Here is a 17,228-nt window from a genome sequence, read left to right as displayed (position 1 = left end):
ACCTATTTAGTGTGAGGTTAGCCTAGGCACATGAAACACTGTCTCAATTGTGTCCCTTTGTCTCCTGCTGGAGATAGAACCCAGTGTTCTGTGCATGCCAAGCAGGTAAGCACTCTACCAGATGAACCTTGTCTTTATGCTCAGTCAGGTCTGAGAGAAGATCTTCCTGGTCACCTCTAGACTTCTTCTGTCCTTGCCTTACAGTCTGAGGTCTGTGGGTAAAAGGTTACTGGATTGCTAACTCTCTGCATGAAAGGCTGGACCTGATGAGGCTGCCATATGTCAGGTGTTAAACCCCAGCATTTTTATTCAACAGGGTCTGTTGGTCCTTCAGGATCTCAGCTGCCCCTGTGCTCAGCCTCACTGGCTGTCAACTGCTGGATCCTTACTCCAAAGTCATGGACTCAGTTGGAGTTTCAAGTCCTTAGTTGAATCACCATAGGGACCCTGCTGTGGATATTTTTTTTATGTCCAGGATGCTGTAATCAGTCTCCTGCAATGCCAACTCCATTCCGCCAACAGCAGTGACTGGACCCTGGAGCCATGATGCTTTCACAGGGGAGGGGCACTTTCTGTGGAAGAGCAGCCTGGGGCTGTGGTGTGCACACGTGGGTCTTCTGCACACAAGTGACCATGGGTGTGTCAGACAGCAGTGTGAGAACCTGGCTGCTGCTCAGGATGTAGCACAAGTATGCCCTGCACCCACAGAATAAAAAAATAATTTTTAAAATTAAAAGCAAGTTGGGCTATGCATGGTGTTGTATGCCTTTAATTCTAACTTTGAGAGACAGAGTCAGAGGCAAGTGGATCTCTGTGAGTTTGAGGCTAGCCTGGTCTATATGTCCTGTTCCAGGCCAGCAATGGCTACATAGACCTTGTCTCAAAAGACAAACAAACAAACCAAAACAAAATAAACAAACAAAAAACCAAACCCCCAAAATCTAAACAAAGAAACAAAAACCAAATTAAACAACAAAAACCTAAAACAAACAAACAAACAAAAAACCTGAGATGGATAGTGTCTTGAGTAGTAATGCTGGATGTTATTCTCTGGCCTCCATATACGTGAGCACACGCTCACTTGCACACACATGCACCTGCACACACAGACAATCACACAAGGCACCTTTCACAGCTGATCTGCCACCACATGTTTACACAGTCCTCATCCTGAGTACACATGGCCTCCCAGGCATGGCTCTGTGACTCTTCAGACTCCAGTTCCTGATGGTGTCCCCAGATCCAGACTCTGATTTTATACCCAGCTGTGTTTTCCCGTAACAGTGGTGGAGGAGAACAGGCTCATCCCTTCCTATTTCTGTCTGAACCATCCAGTTCCAGAAAGTTCCCTCACATAACACACAGTGAAGGCCGTGTGGGCCCCAACACAGCAGATAATCTCAATGATGAAAAGTATCCAACTCTCCACCCTTCCTGTCACTCCTTGATTTCATTTCCCCAGGGACAAGATACACACCCCAGATGGAACCCCAGACTAGCTCACCCAGGTTGGGTCCTGACGAGAGTGGAGGAGATGTTAGAGAGGGTGGAAGGATGGCGGCTGGTGGTGTAGACAGGACACTCAGGCTGCACCTGAGACTTTACATTAGCACAGTTTCCCCGCCCCCATCTGACCTCTTCTTTCTCCCCTAGGATGACATCATCATCTTCATCTCCCTCATGTGCTGCCAACGTCAGCATGAGTACCTTTCTGTACCCCTGCCTAGGGGAGCCCCAAGAAGAGACTCTATACTGTACTAAAGGCCCAGTGAGTGGGGCTGGGTGACCAGCTCAGTCTCCCACTCCTCTGGTAGGAAGTTTCCCAGCTTCTGCAGATAGCCAAGGCCAACGGCAGAAACTCCCGGGTCACTGAACTTGAGGTCACAGAAACAGAGAAACTATCATTTTCCTCTTCAACATATATGCTACTTAAATGAAACTATTAATAGTCACAAAATTTGTTTAAGTGAATTTGAAGAAAATACTGGTGACATCTTCAAGTATCTGCAACCAAAGTGAAGTAACAGATGACCTGCCTCCATGACCTGGCTGACTCTTTGAAGTTTTGGTTATCTTGGCTGTTTGTTGGGCTACATGAGACCACATTCAATAAAGGTTGGGGGGGGGCCCTTCTGACAGATTCAATAAGCCACAATACCCTCTCCTGACTGGGACCAACTCATCCCAAAGGTTCTGTGTCTCTGCATCTCCAAAAACAGGATGGATAGATATAGAAGTGTGTCCATGTGCTGCTGGGAGTGAGGCCATGAGTGTTTGTGCCTGGCTCAGGTCAAGAGATCAGAGGACCATGGGAACTGTGGGGACTGTGAGGAAGGCAGGGACAGCAGATGTGACAGAGGCAGCTGTACAGCCCCCTGCAGGGAAGCATGGAGAAGGCAATCAGTGCAGGAATCTAAGGAAATGGGAAGTCGCCTCTGCACATGTCACTCAGGGAGAATGATGCCACTTCCTCTGGTACAAAGTTGTCTTCCACAGAACTGATGGAACCATGTCTGAGGAAGGGGAGGGTGACCCTCCTACAGAACCAGCCCTGAGGTCACCACAGCCTCTACCCCCACCCCTCACATCTCCACTCTAGTCACGGGGCAGTGTGTCCACTGTCAGAGATGTCCCAGGCTACACGTCATCAGTGACACATTGCTGCTGTGAGTCTTCTTTGCCCACTGCATCCAAAGAAGGTTCTAGAACAGCCACAGTTAGAAAGAGTCACTCAAATGCTTTGTGTGAACAACCTCCTGGGAACCCAGAAACAGAGCCCTGGTCCTTGAGAGGAGTGCAGAGGCTGCACGGGGCAGGCAGGCTGAAGTCTGTGTGGAGTGGAGGACTACAAGTACCTGATGGGACGAAGTCCAGTCAACCTGCATGTGACAGTCATGTCACGTGTGCCAGGGCTTCTCTGATCCTTAGCATCCTCTTCTGAGGTGTGTGAAGATTGGTGGGATGTAGAAAGTCTCCTTCAGAAACTGGAGTAGTTTGGAGTCACTGTCTAGGGGAGGGAAACGATCACCCAGGAAGCCCAGGGTGGTTACAGACTCGGCAGCTGAGAGCAGACCAGGGCGGTAGTGTCCATCGGGCCTTGGTTCTGCCGGGTGCTGTGAAGAGTCCCTAAAGGACAAGAAGAGAACAAAGAGCAGATGGTGGTGGGGACACCTAGCTAGGGCTGGGACGGAATGTGTTTCCTCATCACCTCCATCCTCGCTGTGTCTGAAGTGAGCAGAAACTGACCACTTCTGTGCCTGAGGTTATTAGACAGACAGACAGACAGACAATCAGTATGGTGGGAGGAGACACAATGAGAAACAGAAGAGGAGGAGGAGGAGCACAGGAGTGGAGGAATCTGGAGGTGAGGAAACAGTGATTACAGACCACATGGGAAATGGACAAGACTGGATAAGACAGGAGGTCAAGGTGGAAGAGAGGAGAGCCCGGCATGGTGAGGTCAGTTCCATATCTTCCTGTCAAAAATGGGATCTGGGCTCAAGGGCATGGCCATCCTGTCTGTGACCACAGGGAGGATCTTCTGTAACATGAGAAAGAAGAAGCCAAAATCATGAAGGAAGTTGCTGGTCACAAGGAGGTGGAGATGGGGAGGTTCTTCCCTGACTCTGTCCTCCACATGAGAAGGCCCAAGGGTTGTGTTCCACTTTACCCTGATTCTCTCCTGACTCCTGAGCACCCCAGGGTCCCTGCACAGGGCTCCTCTTCTTCCCCATGGCTCTGCTGGTCTAACTTCTGGGAGGGAATCAGGCCATGGCTTGGATCCTGCTTCTACTGCTGTCAGCTGCATGTCTGCAAGCTGGTGAGTGGTGGGGACCTTGTTAGCAGGGACTCTGCCTTAACCACGGGAGGGGGCAGTGGGGCTGGGAAGAGCAGGCTGTCATGTGGACAGGGGTCTACTAGAGGAGCCAGCCAGTGCTCTGTGCCCCAAGAGAGAGCTCATCCTCAGAGTGGGTCCATCCCAACCCTTCCTTGTCTGTCCTGTCCATATGGGACAGTGGGACATAAGGACAGTCCTGCCCTGTGTCCCACACCTGCCTGTGGGTAAAGGCTCAGGAAGCTTTGGGTTGTCCTTTCCATCCCTGCAGCGGCTTCAGATTCTCTCTGTACTTCCCAGGTAACTCTGCAGGATCTAACAGAGTAAATGCCTTTGGGGTCAACCAACCAGCAAAACTCTCTGGTGTCCAGGGCAGCTCCATCGAGATCCCCTTCTCCTTCTACTATCCCTGGGAGTTGGCAGAGGATCCACAGATGAGAATTCTCTGGAGATGGAAGAACTTCCATGGGGAATTTATCTACAACTCCACGCCACCTTTCATACATAAACATTTCAAGAACAGGCTCATCCAGAACTGGACACAGCCTGAGACATCTGGAGTCCTCAGAATCCTGGACTTGAAGAAGAAGGACCAGAAAAAGTACTTCTGCCGAGTTCATCTGAACACAAGACATGGCGTGGAGGAGTGGCAACCAGTTGAAGGGACCCAACTCACCATCACTCCTGGTGAGCACATCCAGGTCAGGCCCTGGTGGCCCTGGCTTCCTGGTACCATACGTGTCATTAGAGATCCTACACTTCTGACCCTTCCCTCAGATTCCTCTCGTGTGTTCTGTCCCCTCCCCAGAGCTCCGACAACTGCACCTTTCCTCTTCCCCACAACCATCCACAGCCTCAGCTGCTCTCTGAGCTGCCCCTCATGGGCCTCAGATCCACCCCACCCCCGGCCTCAGCTCTGCCCTGATGGCCCAGTCTCCTGCTCCTTTCTCCACACTGACTACCGCCCTGCCCACCCCACCCTCGTTGACACAAATCCACGTGGATCTGACCTCTCCAGGATGGAGCGGCCTTCACCTGGTCCCGTGTCAGGGTCTCCGTTAGATCTAGACTTTACACCCTATCTCGTGCCTTCCACAGTAGGTGCCTTCTGGTCCCGTGAACCCCTCTCTTCCCAGTCCCCCCACTTCACCAGTCTCTAGACACATCCCTTACCTCTCCCTGCCCCAGTTTCTTTTCTACTTCCTCATTTCCCTCTTCCCCTCCTTCCTCCCCATCCCCCATCTTTCCCACACAGACCCTCACGTTCACACCATGATCAGGTTCTCTGGTCACTTCTCCTCCTCCATGGCAACTGTAACTGCAGCTTCCACACAGAGTGCACACAGGCCCAGCCTAGTCACTGTGTGGACATACCCCAGGCACCCGTCACCACTGCTGGGCACTCTCATGGTCATTGTACAGAGAGACACAGAGATCAGCAGAATTCAACCCCTGCCTAAGGTCATACTGGTGAGGAACAGGCCCCGAAAGGGACCCTTTACCTCCAAACATCTGTCAACCAGTAGACACGTGGCCTCTGCTGCAGTTCAGACTGTTGTGTGCCTCTCTTCTGTCTTGATTTTGTGGCGTGTGTACATATGGTATAAGCATGCATGTGTGTGTGTGTGTGTGTGTGTGTGTGTGTGTGTGTGTTTGCATGGGTTCACATGTGTGTGTGGGGGGGTGTATTTCATTTTTGTACTTGGGAAGGCCAGAAGTGAACATTAGGAATCCTCCTTTAGTAAGACCCACCTTATTCCCTAGAGGCAGAGTCTCTCACTGAACCTGGAGCTCACTGTTTAGGGCTAGGAGGATGGGCTGTGAAGACCCATTGATCTTCTTGTCTCCATTTCCCATGGTGTTGTGGTTAAAGGTGCTCACGTGGTCTGTCTTAAAAATAAGGTGTATGACATCTAAGGAAGGAACACCCAAGATTAACCTCTGACACACACAAACCACACACAGACACACAAACACACACACACATTCATGCACCATTGTGCGTGTGCAAAAATTTAATTAAAAAATACATTTTTTGAAAATAAATTATAAAATTAATAGTCAAATAATAATCATCATTAATTACATTGCCAATTCTCAGCATGCCAGGGATAAGCAGATTTGTCCCTTCCAGGTTAGACCCACCTGCCTGCCCCTGGCAAACCACTCCTCATCTTAACCCCTCTGTGGGTTCAGGATAAACTCCACAGCCAGAACCCACCAGGCACCTTACACCTGCATTTCCTGTGTCTCCTACATGTTTTCCTAAATGGCTCCTGTTCTTCCACTTCCTCCCTCTTCCTGTGTTCCTAATGTCTCCAGCCTTGGCGATAATCTATTAGGTGCTTGGTAGAACAATCAATTTAAGGCAGCCATGCCTTTCTCTACTTCAAACAGACACACCATGTTTTATTCTCTTGTCCCAAGGGCCACGTGCACACTAGACAAGGGCTCTGTCATTGACTTACACCTCACCTCCACTATGAGTTCTTCCATCAGTATTTTTTCATCAGCATTTTAAAAATTAATTCATTAACTGAATATTCCTGCCCATTGTTTTTAAAATATTAAAATTAACGATAAGAAGACATTTTTCTTTTTTTTCCATTTCTTTAAGACAGAGTCTCATGTGTCCATGCAGGTCTCAAATTGCTATAAAACCTAAGATGGCTTTGAACTCTTTCTCAAGAGCTGGGACCAAAATGGCATTTAACCACTCCTGTGTCCACCGCTTGAGATGGACTCAGGGCCTCGTGCACCCTAGGCAAGCACTCCACCACTGAGCTGCATCCACAGACCTCAAAAGAAATGTTTTATCTGAGCAAAATATCCTCATTTATGACAAAGATATCACACCTGGAGAAATATGTGCAACAAGTACTGAAAAGAACCCTGTGGTTGGCTTATTAATTCTCTTTCCTTAATTTAATTTTTGTAGCCAATTCAATAGTACTCTTTTTTTGCATGTTTTCTCTTTCATGTCTAAACAAAAAGACGCCTAGTGATAGATTTATCTCTCCATGTGTCTCTCTTTCTCTCTGTCTCTAGCATTCTGTTTCTCTGTCTCTGTCTCTGTCTCTCTGTCTCTCTCTGTCTCTCTCTGTCTCTCTGTCTCTCTTCCTATGTTTCCTTTGATGAGTCTTTCTCTGGGCTGAACTCACAAAGTGGGCTAGGACAGTTGGCAGTGAGCCACAGGGATCTGCCTATTTTCCCCTTGAAGTGCTGGGATTACAAGTGCATGGCAACACACAGGTCCCTGGGGATGCTGGGAAGAGGAAGGGTTGAGTCAGGAGTCCTCAGGCAGATGCAGAGGACACAAGATGAGACAGCCCTACTGAGAAAAAGTACCAAGTTAAACATAGATAAGAATTATGGGGGCTGGAGAGATGGCTCAGAGGTTAAGAGCACTGGCTGCTCTTCCAGAGGTCCTGAGTTCAATTCCCAGCAACCACATGGTGGCTCACAGCCATCTATAGTGAGATCTGGTGCCCTCTTCTGGCCTGCAGGGGTATGTGCAGACAGAACACTGTGTACATAATAAATAAAAAAAAAAAAAAAGAATTATGGGTTAATTTAAGTATAAGTGCCAGTTAGTAATAAGCCTGAGCTACCAGAGGAGCATTTATATATAATTAAATTAATATATTAATATATATAATATAATAATACAATATATTAATTATATAAGTCTCTGGGTGGTAATTTGAGAAGCAGCTGCCAGGTATTTGGGAGTTGCTGAAGGGACAGAAACTTGCACTTACACCAAAGCTCCACACTGCTCTTCGACAGAAGTGCCCGACCCCTGTGATAGCAGCATGGCTACAGGGTACAGTCACTGCTATTGGGGAAATGGAGTTGGCACTGTAGGAGAATGATTGCACCAACCTGAACAGGAATCATCCCACAGCAGGTCTCTATGGGGATTCAACAGAGGACTTGAAACTAGAATAGAGCCCATGACTTGGGACTCAGGGGACAGCAGGTGTCCTCGTTTGAGTTTCTGTTGCTGTGAAAAACTCCATGACCAAAGAACTTAGGGAGGAAAAGGTTTATTTGGCTTACACTTCCCAATCACCTTCAATGCTGACTTCCTTTGTCTCCTCCCAGCCCCCAGGACCACCTCTCCAAGCCCCACCACTGCAACTTCTGCACTCACCAGAACTGCTCTCACAGCCACAGAAGGGAAGAAGAGCGGGAAGAATCAGCCCCTGGGTCTGGGAACCACAGCTGGGTTGGCAGTGGCTGCTGCTGTACTCCTGGTTGGGGTTTTGGGGTTGATATTGTTCCTCAGGTGGAGGAGAAGGAAAGGTAAGTGGTCCAAGACTGCACCCCATCACACGTCCTGAGTGTTTCCACAAAGCAGTCCACACCAGAGTCCATGAAGGGGATTGATGACAGAGCAGATTCCAGGGTCAGGGAATGGCTGAGTCAGGAAAGTGCTTGAGTCCTGGACGTTGTCCTCTAACACACCCACACCATGGTGTGCGCACACTCACATACACAGTGAATAAAATAATCTAATACAATTAAAAAATGAAAACAATGACAGCCAATGGTGATCCACACCTCAGTAAGTGCACTTGGGAGGTGGAGGCAGGAGGATCTTGAGTTCAAGGCTAACCTGGATTATATGAGAATTTATCTCAACCCTCCTCCTTCCACCAAATGGCCAGAAAAGGGCTGGGAGTGGTGTAGAGGACACTCTCTGGCCTTCCAGGAAAGGGAAAACATCTCAGGAACTCTTGAGCAGTGTGGTGCTGGTAAAGGAGGCAGATGACCAGAGGGAACCTGGTAAATCAGGTCCCCAAGCCTCTGATACCAGAGGACAAATGAAGTGGCCACCACAGCCCCCTGCTATGATGACATCAGTGTGTGTGAAAGGTCTCAGATGGGGATTCAAGAGGGTCACTGAGACAGATAACCGGGGAGGAAGGAGTTTTGTAGCTGAAGTTTTCTCCAACTGGAGAAAACTAGAGTTTACTAAAGGTTATCGATGCCATGGACAGACAGAAAGGTAGGTATCAACATGGCAGGGTATTCTAGGAGATTTCAGGCTCCACCAACATGGCAGGGACTCCAAAGAGGAAAGGGGAGTTCTTTTTATATCCTTCTGAGGATAGGGGTGGTTTCACTGCACAAGCTGAACCAGGAAGGAAGCGGGAAAGGGAACAGGATGTGTGGTCACTAATACCATCATTGACTAAAATCACTGCCCAGGTGAGAAACCCTGGACCTGGATGGAAGCAGGTCAGCAGGAGACAACAGTGTCTGGACAGTGTCTCTGTGAGAGGTGAAGGGCGGTGCTGTGGCCTGAGCAGCAGCTGGTTCTGACATTACAGTCTTAGGGTGCAGAGGACAGACGGGAGGGGGTCAGGCTGTGTCACTTTGCCACAGTGGAGCTGCACATGGGGATGAATGGCCAGAACCAGGAATATGTCGAGGCAAAAGCTTTCAGACTTTGTGATTAGCCTGGTGTGGTAGTGCATGTCTGTAACTCCAGTGTGTGGAAGGGGCAGGCAGGAAGATCAGTAGTTCAAAGTCTTCCTTGGGTGCAGAAGACCTCAAACACTCAGTGATTAGATGGATGACATGGGGACAGAGAACAGGAACAAGTCTAAGTGTGTTGAGAAACACTCTGGTGAAACCACCAAGCCATATAGGGACTGAAACAGGAAGTCTGTTTGAGGGTGTGTAATGGAGGTTACTTTTCCACTGTGGTGATAAAACATCATGATCAAAAGTAACTTGTGGAAGGAAGAATTGGATTTGGCCTGCGGTCCAGAAGGAAGGTTAATAGTGGAGGGGCAGCTGAAGCAGGACACTGAGAAGTCACATCTTCAACACATGCAGAAAACCAGGGAGAAACCTGGAAGTGGGGGGGGGGGGCAATACATTCTCAAAACTCACCTCCAGTGACACATAACCCTTCCAGAAGACTCCACCTCCTAAATGGTCCATAACCTCCCAAATATGACAAAGATTTCAAATAGGTGAGCCTGTGGTGAAGATTTTTCACTCAAACCTGCACATGGATGGGATGACCAGCTGAGTTGGGGTTGTATCTGAAGTGCTGATGGATCTCACAGAGCTGTGAAAAAAAAAACAAAGAACAAAAAGAAAAGTATACTTGTAAGTCAAAAGAGAAAACACAGAGAGATGGGTCAGGAGTGAAGAACACTGGCTGCTCTGGCAGAGGACCCGAGTTCTGCTCCAGCACCCACATCAGGCAGCTGACAACCTCCTGTAACTCTGGCTGCAGGCCTGTCTGAAGCCCTTTCCTGAATCCCACAGGCTTCTACTCTCATGTGCACATAAATTTAAAATTCTAAAAACAAAAAGTAGCAGGAATCTTAAAAGTTCTTATTAATAAAATCAAACCTGAGGCCAGTTATTGGGGTGAACGCTGGAAGATCAGAGACGCAGAACAAGCCACAGTTACCTCACCTCACCAGTTCCTCAGCTGATCCTGTTTCCTCAGACTGGAACCTCTCAGTCCTCATCCAGAATGAATCTCAGCTGAACTGCTGCTAGAATCCTAAAAGCTTAACCAGCCAAATGCTTCTTGTTTCTGGTCTTCACACCTTATATATCTTTCTGTTTTTGCCATCACTCCCTGAGGTTAAAGGCTCACTTCTTGGGATTAAAGGTGAGTGTCACCATGCCTGGCTATTTCTAATGTGGCCTTGAACTCACAGAGATCCAGAGGGATTTCTGTCTCTGGAATGTTAGGATTAAAGGTGTGAGTGCCACCATTTTCTAGCCTCTGTATCTAGTAGCTGTCTGTTCTCTGACCCCAGATAAATTTATTTTAGGGTGCACAATATTTTGGGAAACATAATACCACCACACAAAACAATAACAAAAACTTTAAAAGCTACAGTAGGTAAATAAATAAATGAATAATAAGTTTTTCTAAAGAATACGGTAGCCCTCAGAGGGTAAAAGGTGTCAGTGTCCAATCCCGGGAGCCACATGGTGGAGGAAATCTACTACTGCAAGTGCCTTCTGACCTCCATACAGACTGCGGCACACTCCCTACCATATAGTAAATAAGTGGAAAAAACTGTGGTCATTAAAACAGCATAGCATGCACCAAGACAAATAGACCAGTAGAGTGAAACATAATCCAGAAAGAGACGGTCTCTAAAGGCACGAAAAGGAAGTCTGGTGAATGCAGAGTAGATGAGGCAGGTGTGGAGTGAGGAGAATTCAAGGTTGGTGAAGGAAGCAGAGGAGACAGGGGTGGACATGGACCTAGCAGAGATCTGGGGAGGGTTGCTGTGTAGGACACCAGCCCAGCAGAGGGAGCTCAGGCTTCTCTCTGACTGCCTGGGGCAGGTTCTCTGCTCCCCTGTCCTCTGAAGGTGGTCTGAACACAGAGGACAGCTGAGAGGGATGATGGAGGATCAGCACTGATGTCACACTGACACTGTTTCTTCCCCACAGGACAGAGGACTAAAGCTGAAACCCCAGCCAGGTGAGCACCATCCGGGTCCTCTGCAAGAGCAGCCAGTGCTCTTAACCACTGAGCCATCTCTCCAGCCCCTTCAAATAATATGAAAAAAGGAGAACCACACTCAGGACCCTTCACACCTCCCTAACCACTGACTCATCCTGTCTGTTCCCTCCTTGTCCTCTATGACCTCAGGCACCTCAGGGCACAAGATTCTCAATGACAAGGAGTTCAGAGGGTCTCAGGAGTCTCCTTCCCAGAACAACACCCACTTTAGGCTTCAGACTTTCTCCCTCTCTCCTTCCATTTCCTGGGCTTCCCTCTCTCTGTCTCTGGTTCCTCTCAGCCTTGAACATCGCCTGGATTCAACAGCTCTCCCATCTTTCCTTTTCTTCTCTCTTTCTCTATGGTCAGTGAGCCCCGTTCCCCCAGAATCCTTTGTTCCAGATCTTCCACATCTCTGCCCTTTTCTATCCACCTCCCAACCTCTCCACCCTTCTCTCCTGCCTCTTCTTTTCCTACTGTACATGGCCTGCTCTCACTCTTCCTTCTCCAACCCCTTTGTTCTGAGAAAAGGTCACATTTAACCCAGGCTGGCCTGGAACTCACTCTGTAGCCAAGGATGACCTTGAACTTCTGATCTTTTGCCTCCACCTCCCAACTGTTGGAAGGACAGGCATCATACCACACCCAGTTTATGACATGCTGGGATGGAACCCAGGGCCTTGGGCAGATAACTCAAGCATCCACTAGCAACACTGCATCCCAGCTTGCCCCATCTCTCCTCTCCCTGGGGCTTTGCTGACCAGATGCCCTTCCTCCAATCCTACTGACACACTTCAGGTTGTTTGGGGGTTTGTTTTGTTTTGTTCAGACAGGGTCTCCCACTGGTCTGGAACTCACCAGTTAGACCAGGTTGGTTGGTCAGTGAACACCAGGAGTCCCCTGTCTCCACCTCCTGAGCACTGAGATTACAAGCATGCACCACCATGCCCAGTTCTGTGTGTGTTTTAACATGTTCCTGTGTGAGTACATGTGCAGGTGCACATCCACATGTGCCCAGGAGGTTAGGAACCAGAGATCAATGGTGTGTCTTCCTAAATTGCTCTCCAAACTATTTTGTGTTCCCGCATGAATGGTTTGATTTTTTGTTTGTTTGTTTGTTTGGTGTGTGTGTGTGTGTGTGTGTGTGTGTGTGTGTGTGTGTGTGTGCGTCTGCACCTGTGCATGTGTGTGGAGGCCAGAGGTCTATGTGGTGACTCCCCTCAATTTCTCCCACCTGTATTTAATATTTATTTTGAGGCAGGGTCTCTCACTAACCTGAGTTCATCAGTTGGGCCAGGCTGCCCAGACAATGAGCTTCAGGGATCCTCCTCTCTCCACCCCCACTCTCCAGGAACATCGTGTCCAGCTTTTTTCACATGGATCCTTAGGGATCTAAATCTGGGTCTTCGTGTTTGTGAAGTGGGCACTTTGCCAGCTGAACCATCTCTCCAGCCCTCCACTCTATCTTTTGAGACAGGGTCTTTCACCGAATCTAGAGCTCATCTGTTAGTCCAAGCTGGCCAGTGAACTCCAGGAATTTATCTGCCTGTCTCTGCTTCTCCAGCATCCAGCGTTCTGTGGGTCCTGGGTCTGCAATCAGGACTTCGTGTTTATGTGACACTTACTTTCCTAACTGAGCCATCTCTGCAGCCCAGCACCTGGTGTCTTAACCTTTTCCTGTCCACATTCTGATATGTTGTCCATTTGACCCTATGCAGGGACCTCATTGAAAACACTGAGAATGTTGAACCTAAAGGTAAATTCTGCCAGCTTCCTGTTTCCCCACCGGGCTCTGCCTTCTTCTCCTAAGACTCCACACTTACATGAGCACCCTCATATTTTAGCTTTTCCCTCCTTCACCCTGTCCCTCCCATGTAACCAAAGTCCTCACCTCACTGTCGGAACTCCCAGCCATCTGTCTCCCTTCCTGTCATAGCTTAACTTCAGCACTCCATGTTCTTTTTCTCTAGGACAATATATGGACCCCAAAGAGAACCCCAAGGTAAGCCACTCAGAGTCAGGCCTGAGGGAAGTTAAAGGGATGTTCAAGAAGGAGACAGAAGGGTGGAGATGGGAGGTTTGTGCAGGACACTCACGCTGCAGCTGCTGCAGGTGTGGGCAGAACACTCAGGCTGCAGCTGCTGCAGGTGTGGACAGGACACTCAGGCTGCAGCTGAGGCAGGTGTGGACAGGACAATCAGGCTGCAGCTGCTGAAGGTGTGGACAGGACACTCAGGCTGCAGCTGAGGCAGGTGTGGACAGGACACTCAGGCTACAGTTGGGGCAGGTGTGGGCAGGACACTCAGGCTGCAGCTGAGGCAGGTGTGGACAGGACACTCAGGCTACAGTTGGGGCAGGTGTGGGCAGGACACTCAGGCTGCAGCTGCTGCTTTATGGTGGCCACAGCTACACTGCCGCCATCTAACCTCTTGTCCCCACAGGATAACAACATTGTGTATGCCTCCATTGCCCTCTCAAGAGCCACCTCCCCAGGAACACCACCCTGCCAGCCCGTCCATGGGAACCCCCAGGAAGAGACTGTGTACTCCATCGTAAAGGCCAAATGAGTTGGTCTGGGTGACGATCTCAGAGTCACCTGTGTTTCTAGTAGGAAGACTCCCAGCTTCCACTGATACCCACTGCCAGAGACAACAACTCATGGGTCACTAATACCCATGGCCAGAGACAGAAATCCACACGTCAGGGTGTTTGAGCTCAGAGAAAATGAGAAATTCCCAGTTCCCTTTTCTAACTTCCTAGACCTTTCTCACAAAAATAAAACAGTCTACAGAATTGGCCTAAGTGAATCTAATTTAGAGTCACTCACATGACCCTTAACTTCTGGCCCTCTAAGATCCCCTCCTCTATCACTTTTTTCTGGCTGCCCAAGGCAGGGGATGCCCCAAATGATGGCAGCCAGTCTACAGGATGTACACTCACATCTGGGAGGGTAATAGCCAGTACACAGTGACTGGTTCCCATGGACCACCACACTGGACATCAGCAACAACCCTAGATAGATGGTGTGAGACAGGGAACTAAACACCAGATGGTCACAATGCTTTCCTAAGGCCATGTTGCTCCCAGGAAGTCGGGGAGCCAGGACTCACAGACATGCTTTTCTGAAGGTTCCCCAGGCCTGGGTCCTGCTGCTGTCCCCAGCCTCCTATACTTTCCAGAGAAAGCAGGGTGCCACAGGGACATGAAAGGAAGCACAGCATAATCAGTGGCCCCATAGACCTGCTTTATTACCCAGGATGCACACCTCTGACCTGAAGAATGGAGCAGGTCACCAACCCCGACATTCAACATCTGCTCAGAATCACTGAGAGGCAGTTTACAGTAGAAGGACCAGAGCACACTACTCCTCAAAGAGACCCGCCAGGAACTCCTCTGAGCCATCCCCCTGCTGCGACTCCCCTCTCTCCTCTGCCTCTCCAATGTCTTCCATGAGTTGCTCCAAGTCCAGGTCACTGGGACCATCATCTTCAGGGGGGATCCTTGCTGCCTCCTGTGTCAGGGGCTCCTGAGGCCCAGGACCTTCCTTTCCCAATGGACAAGCCCCGTGTGGAGCTGGTGGAGCAGGGCACTTTGATACAATTTTAATTTCCTTCTCCTCGGGTAAGTTGGTCACTGAGGCCTTGCTTTCAGGAGCCTTAAATTTTTTTAGGGCCTAAAGATAATATAGGACAAATTGAGATTCCCTTTAAGTCAACCTATCCTGATGTTTTACAAGCCAGATTTCTGGATTCTTACATTTAAAGCATCTGGAAGGATAGAGTGAGGAGTATGGACTTTCAGATCACACCTGGACTCCAGCCTTGTGTTAGCTGTGTGTTCAACACGGGTCTTGAACAAATCTGAACACTTCTGAGCCTTACCTAGTACATTTTTATCTGAAATGTCGAGGGCTTGGAAGAATGGATCAGCAGCTGGGACAGCTTGCTGCTCTTATAAAACACTGAAACCCACACCGAGCACCGTTAACAGGTCCAAGAACCTGTGTGTAGACAAATCCTAGGCCCTAGGGTAAATCCACTCCCATCCTGTACTTAATGGACATAGAATTAAAGTGACTCTAATAACTTCACTGCTCTCCCCACAGATCTGTGCGTCTCTCAACCGTGTCAGAAATGCTTCTCCTTGCAGCAGGTGCCAATTAACAGAGTCGCTCAAAGGACCAACATCCTGAGAATAAGAGACTGTGGCATCTCAGTCCTCATAGGGACATACCACATCCCTCTTCCCAAGGCTCAAGGATCGTTAAGAAAAGAGGGTGGGGAGGGCTGGAGGGATAGCTCAGCCGTTAAAGGCTAGGCTCACAACCAAAAATATAAGAAAAGAGGGTGGGTCAGGACAAAAGGCGGTATAAGAGCCAGAGGTAGTGGAAACTGTATTTTCTGAACACAAGAGGACAGTTGCACAAATGAACTCACAGTGATTGTGGCAGCAGGTATAAGATCTACATGAGCTTAAGCCAGATAAAATTCAGTGTGGAAAGGGCATGAAATCTCACTACAGGCTGAGAAGCTACTGGCATTGTTTACAAAAGGTATAATTCCATTTTGTGTGGACGGCTATTTGCCTGGATACATATGAATCAAATATAAGTTCCCAGTTTTTCCTAGGGGCTCAGCCCTCCCATAGGTAAGAGGAGCATCTGAGAGCTGGGGAGCAGCAGCCTGAGAGGCAGCAGAAGTCTGACTGGGATTCGAACCCTGAGACTGAACCTGCAGGGTGGCAGCAGCCTGCACGCACAGGAAAAGCTAGAGAGCCAGTTTCCAAGGAGACAAAAGGGAGGCGGGGTGAGTGCAGAGCCAGGAAAGCAGGGCGGAGACATGAGTTCAAGGTAGAGGAAGGAAGCAGAGGGAGAAGGACATGGACAAGGGAAAAAGAACCAGGAGAGCTGAACTCAGCAGCAGCCACGGTCACAGGGATCTTGTCAGCTGAGGTGGTGTCTCCTCTGAGCATCCCTGAGGTGTTCACACAAGCCGACAACCAGGATGATGGTCTGGCCAGTCATCTATGGGAGTGTCCATTCATCATCTCCTCCCTCCAGGCAGCTGGGCACAGGTAAAGATCCTCAAAGCTGTTACTCTAGTGGTCATGTGACTTGCCATGTCAGTTTCCGATGTTCAAAAAGGAGAAACAGCAAAGGAGCCCACAGCAAAGACTTCACTGAACCAACATTCTCAACAACGTTTAGGTCAAATCCCCTCAGGGTGAAGGAACATTACTGTTGGAATGGGGAGCAGACATGGCTTCTAGCATGGCTACCAGTGTTGGGGATTTGTGTTTCCTGGCCAGAGCCAGGCGATTAAAAGAAGTACTAGAAGAAGCCAGGCAAGGTGGAATATTCCTGTAATCCAATGATTGACAGTAGAGATAGCAAGACCATGAATTGAAGGCTCTCATTAGTACCTACTGAGTTAGAGGCCAGCCTGGGCTACGTGAGACTCTGTTTCAAAACCAAACAGCAAATCTCATAAAAATCCAGAGGGGTCATGGAGGCTGGTCATCCATTAGCTCACTTTGGTTGGAGACAGAGAACTTGAAGACATCACCAGTTTTCTCTTTAGATTCACATAAACAAATTCTGTGACAATTAATATTTTCTTTTAAATAATATATATAATGTTGAAGAGGAAATTGGGAGTTTCTACATTTCTGTGACCTCAAGCTCAGTGACCTGTGAGTTTCTGTGTCTGGCCTTGGCTATCAGCAAAAGCTGGGAGACTTCATCTAGAGGAGCAGGAGACTGAGCTGGTCACCCAGGCCCACTCACTGGGCCTATAGTACAGTATAGAGTCTCTTCTTGGGGGTCCCCTGGCAGGGGTGCATGGAGGTACTCATGCTTGGGTTGAGCAACACATGAGGGAGATGAAGATGATGATG

General features: G+C 48.9%; 1 pseudogene; it reads left to right on the top strand.

Annotated features, from left to right (window-relative positions):
• The first annotated feature begins 3,732 nt into the window (after nt 1-3,732).
• Nucleotides 3,733-14,066, top strand: LOC131898608 (paired immunoglobulin-like type 2 receptor alpha; annotated as a pseudogene).
• Nucleotides 14,067-17,228: the final 3,162 nt, after the last annotated feature.

Source organism: Peromyscus eremicus, chromosome 23 (assembly GCF_949786415.1).
Source record: "Peromyscus eremicus chromosome 23, PerEre_H2_v1, whole genome shotgun sequence".
In the NCBI taxonomy this organism is placed as follows: Eukaryota; Metazoa; Chordata; class Mammalia; order Rodentia; family Cricetidae; genus Peromyscus; species Peromyscus eremicus.
Note: the sequence above shows the minus strand (reverse complement) of the source record. Positions and strands in the feature narration are given on the sequence as shown.